The 19679-nt window shown below is 31.4% G+C and overlaps 1 protein-coding gene across 1 annotated transcript in view; it reads left to right on the top strand.

Annotated features, from left to right (window-relative positions):
* Positions 1-1585: 1585 nt before the first annotated feature.
* The window catches only part of LOC6570317 (transcription factor SOX-6), a 63348-nt gene continuing 45254 nt past the window's right edge, over positions 1586-19679 (top strand). The window contains exon 1 of the mRNA XM_001996515.2: positions 1586-1637. The gene's annotated coding sequence lies outside the window, so the exon portion shown is untranslated. The remainder of the gene's footprint in view (positions 1638-19679) is intronic.

Genomic DNA, 19679 nt, shown 5'->3' with positions numbered 1-19679 from the left:
AGATATTATTTCTGCAGAATATTAAAAAAAATACCTTTAAAGTACATATTTAATATTAATTAATTTTTTTAAAATATATTTTTGTAATATTAAAAACAGAAAATTATTGAAGGTTTTCATGGCAATTTTCTAAATTACAAGCGTTTCTTTGTTTTTTTTTTTGCAGCAAGGAAATATGATTGGCTGCTGTTAAGTATTTGCTAGTCGACACAAATAGCCAAGTTGCAAACCAACAACAACAACAACAAGAATACGTCATTGAATTGAGTGTACGAATTGCAAAGCGTGTCATGAAATATTTACACAAGATGATGTTGTTGTTGCTCTTGTTGTTTAGAGAGAGTGGCTCAAGTGCACAAATAATTTCCGGATAAATATTGAAAGGGGTGAGCAGCAGCAAAAAATGTTGCTTGTAATACTTGCAAAAAGACACAGAGAGAGGGGCAATGGGCGTTGCCTATGTTCTATCCATAAATCAACGATTGGTCGTCAGTGGTTGGTGCGCAGCTTTCATTGGCTGCTCAACTATTTCATACAGTCCGTCTCTCTCTGCTGCTACTGCTGCTCTCTTTAGCAAAGCAAAGAGTTGTGCTTTACATGTATGCGTGTGTGTGCTTCAGCTAGCCGAAGGCACACGAGTAAAAAGCCGACAGCCTAAAGCAACTCTTAAATACGAAGAGCAGCAGCTGCCAGCATCCCTCTTGGCAGAGCAGCACAGGCAGAGCAGCAGCAGTAGCGAGCAGAGCAGAGCAGCGCTAAAGGTGGAAGTGGAATCCAATTGAAATCAGTGACAATTGAACATTGCCACGCTGTGGTGGTGGTGTTTGGTGGTGGTGGCTATTTGTCTGCTTGTCGCGCGTCGCTGTTACAGTTACAGTTACAGTTACAGTTGTCGCTGCCTATCGTCGTTTACTGTCGTGCTTTTTTGTCTTTGTCGTGCTTTTTGTCGTCTTTGTCGTGCTTTTTTCGTTTGTCGTTCTGTTTACCGTTGCAGTTGTCGGTGGACCGTTTTTAACACTTGACGCGTGTGAGCTTTTTTAACCGTTAGCAGCCACAACAAAAGGATCATAGTGCGAGAGAGAGCGAGAAAGAGAGAATATGTTTGCTAGTCTCGTTCAAATTGTTGTCGCTTGACACAAAACTAAATTTGAACTGTTAATGAAAAAGGTCAGACACTTATCACAAACTGTAAAATGTATTGCGGGCAGGCGCCGCCGACTATCGTCGGTAAATCGACATCAGCATTATTTCAATGTTGTCAAATCTGTGGCTGCTGCTGATCATCATTATTATTATGTTCTTAATGATAATGATGTCAAAATGTGGCAGCGACAACAAAAACTGGCTCAATTAAAGTGAGTGCAGCCCACCTAGAATGAATACAAAAGCAAGAACTCCTCTAAAAAGAAACAAGTGAAATGTGACCCATCAAATTGGGCAGAAAACAATACAAAATTTCAACAGTGCCATATATATACAAATCTAGCAAATTTAAATAACAAAATATAATAATATTAAAAAAAAAAACAGCAAGCGGCGCTAGTCAAAGCAACAACAAATCAAATATATATATATATATATATATATATATATATATATGGAATAACACAATTCAAGCAGAGCGTTTAAAAGCAAAGGTGAGCTTATTGCTAGACTGTGTTAATAACTCCCCACTTCCTCCAGTTGATACATTTTGATCTTTACTTTATGTTTCACTCTCTCGAAAAAACTTTTAAGGAATAAATTTAAATAAGAATTGGAGTCATACTTACATAACCTTTTTATCTGTCTCTTAGCTTACGAGTTATATTAGTTGTTGTGAATTATAAAAAATGTATACATGCATAACTAGAATTTAATTTATGTCGCTCTCTAATTCCAAAATATTAAAATTGAGTTTAAATTAGAATTACACTTCTACAAATAAATACTTGTGATCGCCTATTACTCCCACTGATTATTAGCTGTCATTGCTGATGCGTTAGAACCTGTTGGGAATTCTAAACTGCAAAATCAAATACAATTAGAGTTGTACACAAATAAATGCAGGATAAATTGAAATAAAGCCTATCTATCAAGCATTTGCTATACTTTATGCATCAATTATGTGACTCTCAATTTGTATTAGTTGCTCGTTAGAACCTTTTGGGAATTGTAATGTAATGTAAGGATTAAAGTTATCGTTTATTACTTTATGGTGTCATACTACAGGCGGCAGAACCTGTTGTGAATTTTAAAATGGAAATGAGAGCAAAGCTAAAATCGAAATCGAAAAAAGGAGCAGGCAGTGTTATACAAATTCATAAAATATTTGTATACTTAAATTAATGTTTGTATATCTACTACTTTAGCTTGTGAATTCTACTAGGCAAACTTTAATTTATATATAGTATCTCAAGAAAGGTTTGTTATAATTTTCTCCTGTGTCCAAATACTTTCTTGACATACTGTATACGGACTTAAAATAAATGTATATGCATGAGTGTCTACTTATTTTCTGGCACATCTCTTATTAACATTTATCTCTTATATTTTTGCCATAACACTCTCCTAGTCATTACCTGCTCGTTAAAACTGGTTGGGAATTCTAAGTTGCAATAATGGAATGCTAAAATAAGAGTGACCGTTTATTTCTTTCGAAATCATAATAGTCTCGGTTGGAAATTCTAAGTGCGCTTCGAGTAAGGGATTAGTGTTGTATAAATGCTTATTATTATTGTCTTATTAATATTTCTTATTTTTAAATTTATATATATAATTTTAAATTTAATTAAATTTTTTATTCTTTTGTAGACTTTAGTTGATACTAAATAAATAAACAAATATATAAAGACTTGTATTAAGGTTTGTCAAGCCTCGATCGGCTGCTTGATCTCAAAGATCCAAAACAACAAAGCCAAAATTCGATCTAAATAAGGACTATGGCTAGGACTATATACTATATTCTATATATATATACTAAATCCTATATACTATATAGTATATACTATATACTAATACATATACGCGCGTGTGTATGTATACCCAATTTAAGTCAATCATTGATCTTCTACCACTTTAGCTTTAGCTCGCTCGAACCTGCTGCAAATTGTAATGCGCATTCTAATGCACACATCCAAAACCAAAATAAAAATTAGAGTTAAACAAATAAACATGTAAAATGTGTGTATGTGTGTATATCTTGTATTAAAGTATTTAGCTATTATGAATCTATGAAAATTAAAGCCCCGGGACCTGTTCCCCCTATTAACAACTTACAACTTTGCAACTTGCAACTAGCCACTAGCTGCTGCGCACAAGCATTGAGTGCGACAGGTGCACTTGCCACGCAGACAGCTCTTTGCAAAGGCAAAGCCAAACACGAAGAAGACGAAGAGGAAGACGAAGAAGAAGAAGCAGAGCTTGGCTTCCAGTCGGATGGGAAAACTGTGACTGGTTTTTTGTAATTGTAAATGCGAACGAACGAGACGAACGAGACGAGACGAGACGGGACGAGATGGGACGAGGTGAGACGAAGCGAAACGAAAGATGAGAAAGACGCAGACTCGACGCGTAACTTTACTTGCAAGCACACACATAAATACACACACGTATATATATATATATATATATACATATATATAACATATATATATATATAAATACATATGTATGTATGTGCATAACTGTAACCATGCGCTTAGCTTTGTCTGTGGCTCGTGTTCGTGCTTTGACTCGCTGTTGTTGTTGCTGTTGTTCTGCTTTCTGATTGCCCGTCTTTTGAGTTGTCCCCTTTCTTTTGTTTTTGTTTTTTGTTGATTTTTGCTGATTACGCACACATTTTCCATTTTCCATTTCCCATTTCTCAATTCCTAATTTCGATCTTGCTGTTAAAAAAAAAATGATCCTGTTCAAGTTACACACACATTCATAAATACACTCACGTACATTTAAATAGGCGTGCTCTGTTTTTCTTCTTTTTATGCTGCAAGTTAGTTTTTGGAACAAAAAATATATATTTTTATTTATTCGTTTAAAATTTATAAAGTTTAAATATTCAATTTTATTTTTAAGTTTATTTTCTATTCTTTTAATGAGTAAATAAATCATCAAAAAAGAATATATACTGGGGCCAGTAAAAATCATATTTTCATGTATCTTACTATTTCAATTAATAAATAAATTATAAGAAAAACAAATATGTAAATTAAACATATAACAAAACAAATTTTAAAAAAAATTTCTGCTGAAATCTAACCAATAAAAAACATAGTTTAATTTGTTTTGATATATATATTTTTATTTTTTATATACGAATCCACCAAATAAAAAAAATATTGAAAAAGCTTTAAGATATCTAATTTCACATTGTTTGTATACTTTTTTGACTATCATTAATATTATTTTTTCGTTTTCGATGATTAAACATGTTTATTTTGAAAATTAACATTATATATATTGGATTGTTTGATTGTTGTTTGGCCTTATTAAATTAAATAAATAATTTATTTACCAAAACAGAAAATAAATAAATAAAATATTTTTTTAACTGTGCTCAGTTCATTAAAAAAACATATTTTAATTACTAAAAGAGCAAATAAAAAACAAAAGAAACATGCAAAAGTGTTGAGAAAAAACTGAAATATATGAAATTGTATTATTATATTATTATAAATATTATAATATGATTATTGTTATTGTTATAATTTTGTCCTTTTTTAATATTAAATATATGTATTTAAGAAAGTAATTATTTTTGTTGGCATTATTATTTTAAATTCTGCTTAAAACGAGCTCTTCTTCTTCTCTGCACATTCTCAGAGAACATCTGTCAAAGTTGCCTTCATTTGGTGTTCTTATTTGCTGTTTGTTGTTTTCCGATTGTTCGTTGTTGGAAAGCGTCATCTAAGAACGCCATAAATTACATTACTGCCAACAACTGTACATACATATGTGCATTTGTACCTAGTTTCATTTGTAGGTACACTTTTACATTTGTACATTTGTTGTTCCATGATTCCATGGTGGAATTGCTTACACGGCAAACTTCAAAGAGACAATCAAGGCAAAATAAAAAAAACAATGAGGCAAATTCTGCGCAAGATGTTTAAAGCGGTAGCTTCTAACTGCTATACTGAGAAAAACCAGGGAGTACTGAAATTTCGAAAATTAGCAAGAAAAGCTCAGAAAGTATTTTACAAATTATTTGTACCAAAAATTAAAAATTTTCATTTCTACTTCTTAGCTATTTTATTCGTAATCATAGAAAATATTTCCAAAATATAGAAAAGAAGTATTGTTATTTATAATTTTTCAGTTCTACTTTCTGTAATCTTTTTGCTATTAATAGAAAATATTTTTATAAAATTAAATTGTAGGAAAATTGTTATTATTTTTATTTATTATTTTTCATTTCGACTTTCCACAAGGTTATTGCTAATTAATAGAAAGCATTTCTATCAAGTAAAGAAAAGGCATTTTGATTTAAGTATTAATTAATTAATTAATTCAGCAAATTTTTATTATTCATTTATTGTTTATTTATATTTATTATTAATTGTTTTTCTCAGTGTACTTGCGTAGCTACGGACATGCATATGCATTCATGCATGTTTGTGTTGTAGGCTTTACTCCTTCCTCTTCAGCTATTCTTCCAGTTTCAATATTCCAGTCAATAGCGGCAAAAAGCCAAAGACGCGTCCACAACTAAAACAATGACAGACAGCGACAAGTAACAAAATAGATGTGTACATTATGTACATACACAAAAGCATGCATATACAAATATACATTTGCGAATTGTTGCCAACAAGGAGAATAGTAAGCTTGTCAACAATGTTGACAATAGCAGTACGTACTCTTGTCAACAGTGCTGCCAATCGCACAACAATTGGCAGTGCTGACGTCACACATTGATTATCAATAATTAGGCAATTGAGCTTCGTTTGTGTGTGTGTGTGTGAACAGCTACCCCCTTCGCACACACACACACATACACAAACGAACATCAGCCGAAATTGTGTTCGTGTTTTTGGCGTGTCTTCGTGTGAACATCGAACTCCTCCCACCCCTTACCATATATTAGTGTCACAACGATCATTTTTTTGCTTACAGTGAATCGACGTCTCACGCAGCTCGTGGGCGATAAAACCAGATGGATAGTTTTTTTTTGTCTTCGCTGCTTCCCCTTTTTGGCACTTTAATTGTTTTGCTTGTTTTTATTTGCAATATTTGTATATACCAATGTTAACGTTAATTTCAGTTTTTAAGTTGAGCAAATTAAGATCCTAGTCAAATGCATTAGAAAGCGGCTGGAAGCGGGCAGCATTCATGGATATTCTATATATATTTTTTTCAATTTGCACACACATACACAGCCAAACATACGCAGTCACTCACACACACACACAGTCACAAAGTCACACCTTGGCGCACGCATGCTCATTAAGCTAAACAGAACTGCTTCGGCCATGAAGAGGAAGCGAGGGGGAAGGGGTGCAGAGGATGAGTGGAGGGGGAGCGAAGGAGCAGGCGGGGGAATACAACGACAGGTTTTTATCCAGTTCTGAGGAGCTGGTAAAACTGGACAACTACCAGCGGAAAGCAAATAAAACAACAAATAAAAGAATAATATCGTTTCTTTGCATACGCACACACACACACACACACACACACAATATATATATCGAATTGGAGGTTTTTTTTGCATCAAAATATGTTTTCATTTTTTATGCGTAGTAAAAACAGCCAAGCAAAAATTACATTTGAATTAAAAGTAAATTTAAAATTATTTATTTATTTGCTATAGTTTAATTTCAATGTGTGCATTGAAAACAGTCGTTTAAATGTAAGTCGCAAATTAAAATTAAAATAAAATTTGCAATTAATTTACTTTTGGTGGTTAATTCGCATCCATTCAATATTTGCATCCATTTTATTTATTTCTTATTTTAATTAAAATTAAATTTAAAATTTACGTTACAAATAAAACGCTAAAATATCAAAATTGAAAACAATCCTAATTAAAATTAATTTTAAAATGACAAATAATTAAAACTGAATAATAAATAAAAACCTTAAAAATAAAAATCAAAAGTCAATTTAAATAATAATACTTAAAATGAATATGAGATTAAAAATCTGAGCAATTAAATTTAAATTGAAGTAAAGAAAATCAAGATAGAGATTAAAGATAAGCATTCAATAGAATTTTTTGATTGATTTCTATTCGCTGATTTAATATGGTTAGTAATTATAAATCAACATTAATTAAAAAACTATAAAAGTGAGTAATATACTGATAAAATTAAAATGAAAAATGAAAAATAAAAATTTAGATTCTTGAAATAATTTATTTATTTATTTAAAGTCGACTAAAAATAGGGCTCAAATCTGAAAACAGGTTTAAAAATATAAATTTAATAAAGAATTGAAAAATACAAATTAAATGATATCATGTTAAAAGTGAGTAGTAGAATATGCATTAAAATTAAAATTAAAAAATTAATAAGTAAGATAAGTGGATATGCCTCGCAATATAAATATATATAATTAATTAATAATTAAAAATAAAATATTTAAAATGTTTACTAACTGCACATCAAATGATATTAAAATTTAACTTAATATTAATAAATATTATAATAAAAATAATAATAATAATAGTATATTTATAGTCTAGGGTATCTCCTCGTCGACCTCTTTTCCCTCTGGCTCTCTACCACTGCCTGCAAGCATTTGTTAGGCATAATGCATAAAAATCAAATGTGCCTGTGTGTTTGTGTGTGTGAACAAGTGCGTATGTGTGTGTGTGTTTATTTGGGCTTTAAAAAAATGTTGCGTGCAAAGCGTGTCTCGTCGTCTATTGAGAAAATGCATCGAAAACGAGTTTTTTTTGTTTTGCTTTTGTTTTTGTTTTTTTTTTTGCCATAAGATAGATAAAGCCGAATCTGAAACGCGGCGCCGATACCAGCGTCCACAGCGGCAGCGGCGTCGACAGCGACTGAGATCGAAAAGCTTTGGAATGCGAATGTGCGCAAGATACGAAAACATGGAAAACTAGTTGTTGTTGTTGTCCGTTTGCCTGTCGCAAAAATAAACACACTCGAAAAAAAAATAACAACAGGTGAATGCGAAATGCGAATTGCAAACGCAAGAGCGAAATACAAGAAATCAAATTTCTCGTACAACATTGTTGTTTCCTGTTTCTGGGATGGCTACAGGTGCTGCTGCAGTTACAAGAAGGGTGGGGGGGGGGGGGGGGGGGCTTTAGGTGCCTGCGTTGTCTGTTTATCATTTGCGCTAACTCGATCTGCCGCTGCCGCTTCTTCTTCTTCGTCGTATGCTTCGACTGAACTGCTGCTGCTTCTTCTTTTTTCGATCTAAGCATCTACGTCGTCGTCAGCAAGCTCTTTCTCACCCATTTTCTCTCTGCGCTCGCACTCTCGTGCGCGCGCTCTCTTCTACGCTCGCTCTATTGTGTGGTGCTCCGTTGCCTCTTCCTCTCTCTGTCCTGTGCTGAGCACGCACTTAATTCCCATCTGGATCATTGACCACCTTCCATTGGCACCCCTCCCCCTTTCCTTTCCCCTTTCCCTTGGCTGTTCGCCTCTCTTCGTTTCCCCTCCTCCCCCTCTTTGTTATCAGAGCCATGCAGATTAGTTAAGAGCGACTTGGCAACATTGAGCCCTGGAAAAAGTCCAGGACATCGACCGTACACACACACGCACACATTGAATGCAGTTATAAAGAGAAATTTATGTATTTCGTTGTTTATCCAAAATCCAATAGAAAAATTAGCTGGCCAATAAGAGCAAAGCTCAATTAAGCATACTATAAAAACTCTGAAGTTTAGCTTAAATGATAATAATTCTTCAAAGAAGCGAATAAGTATTCATAGATTTATTATTTTTTTCAAGATTATTTTATTTTACTTATTTATTTTATATTTATTAGAGGATATTATATTATTTAGAGGATATATATGAATATAATAGTAATAATACAAAATTAATAATTAATATATTTTTTTGCTTTCTATTTAATATAAACCTATTTTAGCATCAGAAACTACAATATAATATTAATAATAAAAAGTACGCAATTTCATATTTCTAAGTTAGTAATGTCTTATGTTTTTTATTAAAAATTTTGAATAGTTATGTTTTTTTTTTTCTTTGTGAACTCTCTTAACAATTAAACTGAATAAAAAAGTAAAATATAAACTAGAAACAGATGATACTCTTAACAAACAACTTTTTTCATTCATTTCATGTTTTTATTTATATTGCTTAGGTATTATTTTAATTTTATTCACTTATATTTTTGTAGTATTTTAGTGTTTAATTATTGATTTTTACTATACATTTCTATTAAATATTAAAAAAGGCTGTTAAAAATGCTTCTTTTCCGTTTTTGTCTTTCTTTCTTATCTTTTATTTCGCTTTGTCTTTCTTTGTTTTATTTTACAACAATGGCTGTTATCGATAAGCGATTTTCTATTTGCTGCTTGCCCTACATATTTTTATTTTGAAGAAGAAGAAGAAGAAGCAGCAGAAGAAGCAAAAGCAAAAGAAGAAGGAGAAGGAGAAGTAGAAGCAGAAGAGGAAGCCGCAGAAGAACAAAAACTTCATTGTTTAATTTAAATAACAGCAAGAATTGAACGATTGCCGTCGCTTAACAGACAAACTGTTTGTTGCCAAAGCAGAAAGAGAGAGAGAGAGAGCGAGAGCGAGAGAGAGAGAGAGAGAGAGAGAGAGAGAGAGAGAGAGAGAGAGAGAGCGAGACGGGGAGTGGGAGGGAGGGAGAGTGAGACAGAGAGAGTTGCCAACATAAAAATTCTGCTTGTGTCAATTGTCAAATTGATAAGCGTGAATGGAATTCGCTGTTTTTTTGTATACCCTTTAAAAATGCGTAGTGAGAGATGTCTTTCTCTTATTTGCTATTTTATAGTTATGTTTTCTACTACTATTTATTATGAATAAAATGTGCACAAAATATAAATTAAAATGCTCTTTTTGAAAGCTAGAGCAAATTTTGTAGTTTTAGATAAGTCTTAAAGTAAGTAAAGCTTTTTTGCTATTTTACCGATATATTCCTTATTTAATTTATTTTATTATTATGAGTATAATTTCTATTATTTATATAATTTCTATTATTATGAAACAAAGATGTAAAAAAAAGCAATGAAAAAAAGCGCCGAAAACTAGGAGCATTTTATAAGTGCTTAGAAATAATGTACGCTAAAAATCTGTTTTAAACAAGAGAGAACGTTGCTGTTACTTTGATACCATCCGTAATAAAAGCTGATAACAGGTGGCAAATAACAGGGTGGGTGTTGCCAAGAAATACTATCCAAGCTTCCCTTTCAAATTGCGATAGTTATAGTCTAGTAACGTTTCTTCGAAATTTTGAAGGGGTGTTACTAGCAATGTACCTTTTAAATTTGGTGACTGAAATATGGTCTTATCGATTTACACTAACAGGCGTATTGGTTTAGGAAGGCGGAGCGAGCGTGGCCATCCAATTTTTTACTAAACTCTTAGGCGAGTTAACAGTAGCATACTTTTAAAATTAGGTGACTTTAGCATTCAAATTGTGGAAGATATGCGCATTTCAGATTTCTTGGGTCGAAGTTCCTGGGGTGGCGGGTGTGGTCGTGCTCTGAAAATTGATATGCCGTTCCTTGCAGCAGGTTAGCAACAATAAAGTTGCGTTCATACAGACGGACAGATGGGCAGACAGCATGGCGGACATTTCACAAACCAATATATTATGACACCTCGGTATCAAAGGATAAAAAATGAGAAAAGCTTTTTACTATTATTAAGAAATTAATTTGTGAAAAATTGAAATTTATTTCTTGATTGCATCGTTATACCCGCTTGAAAATTGGCAAAGAGTGCAGGGTATATTTACATATACAGAGAGAGAAACCAACAAACAAACAAAAACAACAAGATGAGTCGCAAATAAAACAAACGAAATAACTGCAAGCAAGTCAACGACTGGGATTCAGACTCGAACTCGAACTCAGACTCAGACTGAGACTCAGCTCAGTTTTCAGTTGCATCTGCCACACAGGCAACATGATGCATTGCCATTGCCATTGCCACAACGCGAAGCCAGCAAAACCACTTTGTGCAGCATGCCCCATGCCCAGTTCTCAGTTTGCATTCCCAGATCCCATTCTCAATTGCCGGTCCTTGTTTCAATCTAGTTGTGATCGTTATAAGATGTTTTAGAGTTTGTTGGGTCTTCAACACAGCGCCAAAGCGGCGTACACTCAGCGAAAAAATCAGCCTACATTTTAGAAAACAGCCTGAAATAATTTCTAATTATCAGAAAACATTTTTCTAATTTCGAAATATAAGCAAAAACTTTTCTTAAATTTATAAAAAGCTTGCCATAACTTGACAAAAATCCCAAAAATATATATGCTGAAATCGTTATACAATTTAGGAAACCGCTCAAAAGAACTGTTCTGGTTTTTAAGTATCGCTATATCGATTAGTATCGAAGCTCTGGTCACACATGAAATGTCTTTCTTTCTATCTGCGTTGTATTTTTCCTAAGTTCAAAAAAGTTGCTCTCAATTTTTCAACTAGTAAAGACTCACACGCGCATAATAAAGATAATTCATAATTAGAAACTGCGTTTAACCCTTCATTTTTCCACGCCATTTACAACAATATTAAATCTCATAGATTTTTTTATTTATATACTCATAAAAATAAAATAAAAAATAAATATATTTTTATAAATATAATAAATAAATAAATAAAAAAATAATTATTTTTTAGATTATTATATCTTATTTTTATTAAGTCTTATTTATAAAATAGTAAGAATTACATTTCTAAAAAGTAGAAATTACAAAATCTGCTTAGAAAAAATCCATTGTGAAATTTAGACAAATAGATATGAAATTAGCGCTCTCAAATGATTCATTAAATAGTTTTATGAATTTTATAAGCTATGTAAAAAATACTATTTTTTGATAAACAATATAATGTAAGAAATTAAATATATATTTTATTTAAATTCTAGAATAATCCAAGCGGAAATTAAGAAATTAAATCTCTTATTTTACGAAAAAAAAATTACATTTTTTGTATTTATTTTTTTGTTGAGTGTATGGATGCCCCTTTGATGCATGCAATCCAGCTACCTACCAAATGTACCTGTCTGCAACTGCAATATAACAGATGAACTGAGATAGATATAGATATAGAGATAGATACGTAGACAGAGATAGAGACAAAGATACGAAATTATGATCAACACCCAAGTCAGGCTCAATTTTTCCTTTCCCCATGCCCCATTCTCATGGCAGTTTTGTTTTTCTTATCTGTCCAAATCGCTCAGACAGCAAAATTGAGTCAACAGTGGGTGTGTGTCTGTGTTAAATGTGTGTAAATTGTGTATAGCAGTAAAAAGCAAAGCTATAAAATTAATTTTATTTTATATTTATTTTTTTATTATTATTTATTTATAGGCATTTGCCAAATCAATATTTTTACTTTATTCTAATAAGAAATTCATAAAAAACCATTTTCCATTTTACAATTTATTTCTCAATCAATTTGTTAAATGTGAAGACAATTGTTTTCTTAGATTCATAATTTTTATTAACTAATTTTTTAAAAAAATTTTTATATGAATATTTTCCTTATGCTTATGCTCATTATGTAAAAAAAATATATATGTATATATATACATATATTTACTTATTTAAAAATAATTAATAGAAACATTTATTCCAATTGAAATTACACAACATATATGTATATATATATATATATATATATATATATATATATTTTTTTTTTTTTTTTTTTAAGCAATTAAAAATAAAATGTAATTTAAAGATCTATATAATAAATATATTTTTAATTGCTTATTCTAAATATATATATGCTCTTCTAAATATATACATATATATACCATTTAACATTGTAAAACACACAGTTGATTAAATCCTTTGTATATTTATTTTATTTAATTTGTTTATTTGGCTTATGCTAATTTATGTTTATGTTTTTTGTATATTTATTTTATTTAATTTGTTTATTTGGCTTATGCTAATTTATGTTTATGTTTTTATTTCAACAATCATGAGTTAAATAAGTAAGAGTGCTGTAGTCGAGTGAGCTCGACTACAATTTACCCTTAACTCAGCTATTAAATATATTCTAAGACTATTGGCAAATTTCCCTATAATAAGTTTTGCACCCAAATGTAAGCAGGTCTGTGAGTGCACTCATTTCTTATAGCATGCTCAGGCACTGAGGAATGAAAAAAACAAATGCAGCGCATGTTTTGATTCACAAGCCTGAACATATCCTAGCATATCGTTGGTAACGGGGCTCTGCAGAATACACACACAAACATATTGATGCTCGCGTTGATTATCATGCCATCTCTTTCTCACAAATGCGCTCGCATATTTATGCATACAGAAAATGCTTGCGGCTAAAACATCAATATGAGAATATATTTTCGACTTTAACTTGGGTGTTTCTTATCCGATCTTTATGAAACTTGGATAGTTGATCCATAATATATATGCGTATATTCTGTATTAACTTGAAAATTCTCCTTTTAAAATGTTAGCATTTATTGCTATCGAAAATTTAAATGTACCAATATTCGAGAAACGGAGGCAGTTATCGATAAAATAAAGTAAACTTGATACGAGAACCTATATTCCAAATTTGAAGCCTCGCGCTCTTAAAGTCCCTTAGATCTGTGTGTTCATACAGATAGACGGACAGACAGACGGACATAACTATATCGATTCGGCTGTTGATCTTGATCAAGAATATATATACTTTCATACATTTGCACAAAACCATTATTCCCTTTCTACCCATTTTTAATGGGTTCAAGTTGTAAATTTTTAATGCCAACTAATAATAGAAAATAAATTCAATTTAATTACAAATAAAATGTAACGAGTCTATATTAGAATTATATATAAAATTAAAAAGTACAATTTTACTATTAAATATTAATTATTTATATTTGTATTTATATAATTAAATATATTTTTAATTGCTTACTCCACTGGTTACAAGTGGGCTCTCTTTAATTTATTACTGTTGTTATTGTTATTTTATATATATTTATAATTTTTTATTTTCAATTATATGAGTGTCTTATGGCTATTTTATAGTAGGTGTATATTTATAATATAATAGGAATGGGGACAGGAACTTTGTCTTGTTGTTGCAACGTTCGTGATTGCTGCTGCTGGCTGCTGCTGGCTGCATGTGGTGGCCAGATGTGGTTCAGATGTGTTGTGTCATTATCTCATTGTCAAAGATGTTTTGTCAGATCTTTTGTCTTTTGCCTTTCTTTGCCGCTTCCTCCTTAAAGAGTTTATTTTCGAACACAATGCAGACAACAACTCAGTTGCAACTTGCCTCAGCTCAAAAGCTTATGCTTTTACGATGCAAATATAACATGGGCATAATTGTGTTGCCTCAAATGGAGGTAACTAAAACAACTGAGGCAACTTCTTAACAATCAACTGCACTCCTCAAATATATGTCAACAAAATCAAACAATAACAATAATTAGCGCATAACACACTCTGAGAAAAAACCCATATGTTGTATTTATTTACTTGTGTACACAGAATCCTTAAGAGTCAAGAAAGCATATTTTATTATTATTATTATTTAATGTCTAGAAAGTATTTTTTTTTTTTTTTAATTTGGCATTTTATATCTTGTTGTTTCGTTGCTTTTTTTTTAAATTAATATAGAATGTCTACACAGAAAAGGACAAATAATTATAAATATCAACTCCAATCAGATCACTTTAATGATCTCCTAACGATAGAATGTCCGATAGAGTACACTATCTAAAATAAACTAAAATTAAATACACAAATGAATAATTATGCTTTTTCACAAATATTAATAATTAAAAAATATTCTAAAAATAAATCAGAAAAACGACTGTTTAAATTTAAGAAACAAATATTTTTTAATAGAAAACATTTATAAAAAAGCACTTGTTTAATTTTAAGAAATTTAATTTATAAACAAGAAAGAACGTTGCAGTCGGGTGCAACCGATAGCGAAATACTTTGATACCATCCGTAATAAATGCTGATAATAGGTGGCAAAGAACAGGGTGCGTGTAGCCAAGAAATACTATCCAAGTTTGCCTTTCAAATTGCGATAGTTATAATCTATTTCAAATCGTGTGTGAAATATGGTCTTATTGACTTACACTAACAGGCGTATCGGTTTAGGGGGGCAGAGTGGGCGTCACCATCCAATTGTTATCGATCTCTTAGGCGAGTTCACAGTAAAATACTTTAAAACTTTGATGACTAGCTTACAAATTGTGGAAGATATGCGCATTTCAGATTTCTAGGGGCGAAGTGCGGGCATGCTCTGAAAATTGATATTGCGTTCCATGCAGCAGGTTACCAGCAAGTTACTTTCAAAGTTTGGTCACTCTATCTTCAAAATTTTGAGATATGCGGATTTGTCGAAATATCGGATGTGGCGATTATGGGCGCAGGTATGGGCGTGGCCATACAAATTTGTTTTTAAAGACGGCTACTAGTAATATAAATACCAAATTTGATGGCTCTAATTCAAAAACTGCGGAAGAGATGTGGCCAGGGGTGGCGGAGGTGGGCGTGGCATATTCCGATCTTTGAAGGACATCGCCAGCAACCCACTAACCAAATTTAGCCTTAAAATTGTGGGAGATATGTGGCTTTATCAATTTGCGAATCTTGAGCTTTCGTTTTTGCTGAGTCTGAATACATAAAATATTATTAGAAGAAATTAGAAAAATGCCGCTGTAATTTTGAGAATATATATATACATATTACGTTTTTCTAATTTCTTATTATATATATATATATATTTTATTTTATGTTGTTAATGTTTATATATAACAACATTGAAAAAATTCAGAAAGAAAGAAATTATTAAAAAAAATATTTTCTAGTTAGTTTGAGGGTTTTCAGTTAGTTTGAGGGACGCGGATGTGGAATGTAGATGTGGAATGTGGTATTTGGAATGTGTCAACTGCATCAGAATGGGGTCTCGATACTGAGCTTAGCAAGGGGCACAGCTGGACAATCAATATCAATGTATTTATTCATGGTCATCTACACAGATAATGGCTGTAAAACCTGATACGACTCAGATGCCCAGTGTGCCCAGCTCAAATCACTTATGCAGAAGAGGAAGAAGAGGAAAAGTGAAGCGACGCAGTGGGAACATAATTTTTAGATTGGGTTTTGGAGTTGGGGTTGGGTTTGATTTAGTTAAGGGGGGTTTGACGATGTCGGCATTCATTCAGCATATTTGGCGAATTCGAGACGCATTTAATATTCATTGACTGGTCGGTCAAAGTGGTCACATTTCAAGCAGTAATTCAAGACCCATAAAAAGAGCAGAAGAGAAAGAGACAACTCACTGCCCCCGAGGCGGAAAGCTCTTTACGAATTGGAGTCCCTTAACTTCCCATAGTCAAATACCAAAAACTATATAAATAAAAACTCAAGAAAGTACGTCTATAAAAAATAACGAATTTTATCTGCTTGACAAATAATATAAAACTTGACTAAATAAAAATTGACTAAATAAAAAAATGTAAACAAATTTGAAAGGTTTCAAACATTTTAAATTACGTTTGTTAATTAAAAATAAACAATAATGTTCCGGCTTATATGTATTTTTTTAATGGACAAAAAACATTTGTTTATGTTTAAGATACTTATTTACATCATAATTTCTACCTTTTTTTATTTATTTATTTAATCAACTAATCAACTAAAGTCAGTCGACACCAAAAATATAAGAAGTAACAAATTGAATTAAATTAAATTTTAAATGAATTCAAAAACATGAAATATTTATATGATTTCTGTGAGTATTTAAGTGCAAAATGGTATACAATTTGTTGCATGAATTGCGCAAAACCCAGAACAACCTAATTAGATCAAAAATATTTTGATGTCTGGTTTCTTTTTGCTGAGTGTGAATACAAATGAATTTCAAGAATAAAAATTATTCAAAATAATTAAAATTTGAAAATAAAATAATGAAATAAGAACTAAATAAATAAGGGGAAATTTAAATTGATAATTTATATATCTATCTAAATAAATAAAAGATTAATAAATGCGGGGTTATTTAAATTAATAATCTATCTATGTATCTGTCTGTCTATCAAGCCAACTATCTATCTATAAATATGTATCTATCTGTATATCTATCTATTTATCTACTCATACACCTCGACATATTCATGCAATCTCTCCATGCATCTCTCCATTTATCCATCCATGTATCTACCTATCTATATTTTTACTTATCTGTTATCAATAATTATCTCTTTTTATATCTATCTGTCTATATAACTCTGTATCTCTATCTATCGATTTATTTATCTGTTTTATATCTCTATACCTATCTATCTATGTATTTATTCCTCTTTCTCTATATCTCTCTCCATATTTACATTTTCCCAGCTGGAATCAAGAGTAGTCCTTAAATATTATATGGCTTTCATCTACACATTTATACATGTACCTGCCCAATCTAAATGTCCAGGCAAAACACACATTTGCTGGTGTGATTATTACACTTGTCGCGCCCCATTGTGTCCATTGTGTATTTTGTGTTGATATTATTTTATGTGGCAAATGGGCATTTTTATGACGTCGACTTATTGTTAACGAAAGCTGCTTTTTGCGCATTGTCATCTCTCAGTTAGTCCGTGTTCCTGTTCTTACTCCTCTTCCTCTTCCGCTTCCTCTTCCTGACACTTTGAGTTGAATATTGATTTTTGTTTCAGTCAACGAGCGCAGAAGAGGAAAGCGTGCAAAAGTCTTTTGGTTAAGCCTAATCCGCTTAAGGATACACAATGACCAAGCCATTTTCTTACTCTCCTATGAATCTTGTCTGTCTAAAGCCATAACTCGTCGAACCCGAACTAAAAGCTCAGCTCGAGGCTCAATTTAACCAGTTAAGAGGTAGCTTAAGAATTCCGTGAAATAACCTAGAAACTTGAACATATTTAAAAATTTTGTTTTCGAAAAATTCCACTTGAATTTAAGAAAACTGAATTTTAGAAATACACATACTTGAATTGATTTAAGTATATAAAATATATACCAAATAATAATAATTAATAGTAATAAATTAGAAAGAAGAGATAGGAAAAAAAAATATATATTCTACATTCTATTTTCTATATTTTACATTCTATATTATATATGTATTATATATATATATATATATATTATTATATATTCTATATCAATGAATTTTAGAAAAATTTGATATATATATATATATATTTATTTATATTATTATAAACTTTCTGAAACTCTTTGCCAAATCTGTACATTTTTATTTTGTTTATACTTTATTAATTTGCATATATATATATATATATATATATATGTATATATATATCTATGTATAAATATTCATAGGAATGATCTCTCATACTGCTGACACTTTTAGCCTTGTATTATTGTGGGTCTATATATATATTTTTTATATTTTATTTTCTGGTACTTGCAAATCGCAGTTCAAAGGAGTCTTTTGTATTGTTGTCTCTGTTGTTGTTGCTGTGCTTTGTCTCTTTGTTGGCGGTTGCACTTGTTTGGTCAAAAGGGCGCTAACAAAAGGTCGACTCAGCCACGCTCCGATGACATCGTCCAGCTGGGGGGTCACTCCAAGTCCATCTCGTTCATCTGTCCATCTGTCCCTGCCTCCATTTGTCCGCACTTGTCCATTATTTATGCCTGTTGATGTTTGTTCATTTTTGCATTACACTTTGCCACACAACACATACACACACAGTTCTAATGGATTGCAACTCAAAGAAAGATGCCCATTTGCCCCATTAACGCTAAAAACACTAAAACACATTCGACAATACAGAAATATATGCAAACACACATATATATATACATATATAAATATGTATTCTTAAAAAAAAAAATAATAATAATATATATATATATATATATATATATTGTTATTTATTTTTGTGGCAGTCTCTTGATTTTAAAGTGGTTTCAAACCGGACTAACTAATTATAATGCGCTTTTGTTATTCGTATATACATATAATTTATATATATATATAATGTATATATCTTGTATATATATTAATTCCTAGATGATTCTCAAAATTTGCCGTTTGCTCTTGGGCCATTTATCATTATCAGATGTCGAAATCGAAGTGGCTGCAATTGTTCCTCATAGTCCTAAAAGGCCAATGCCACAAGAGCACGTGTTGGGGTTGGGAGTGTGTGTGTGTGTTGTATGACCACGTAAAATATCAAGAAGTGAGTGCGGTTAAAAAAGACTGAACGCGCCCCTTAAATAAAAAAGTAACGTTAGTAAAAAATACAAACAAATAAGTAGCAAATACACGTTGTAAGTCGTTGCGCAAATACAAACGCAAGATTAGATGGCCAAGGTAAATAAAATAAATATTATTCTACGCAAAACAACATTGGCAAACAAACACACACAACAAACATACACAACACATACAAAATAGACATGTATAACAAAAATAACGAATGCCCGGCGCAATAATGAATTTTCAATTGAAATGTTCGCTCGCCACTTCGTCGCAGGACAAAGGTCCTGCTGCTGCTCAAATCCTGTATCCAATTCCATCGAAGAGTTGTTGCTTTGT

This window comes from Drosophila grimshawi, unplaced genomic scaffold (genome assembly GCF_018153295.1).
Source record: "Drosophila grimshawi isolate 15287-2541.00 unplaced genomic scaffold, ASM1815329v1 contig_80, whole genome shotgun sequence".
Taxonomy (NCBI): Eukaryota; Metazoa; Arthropoda; class Insecta; order Diptera; family Drosophilidae; genus Drosophila; species Drosophila grimshawi.
This window is presented reverse-complemented; position numbering and strand designations above follow the sequence as displayed.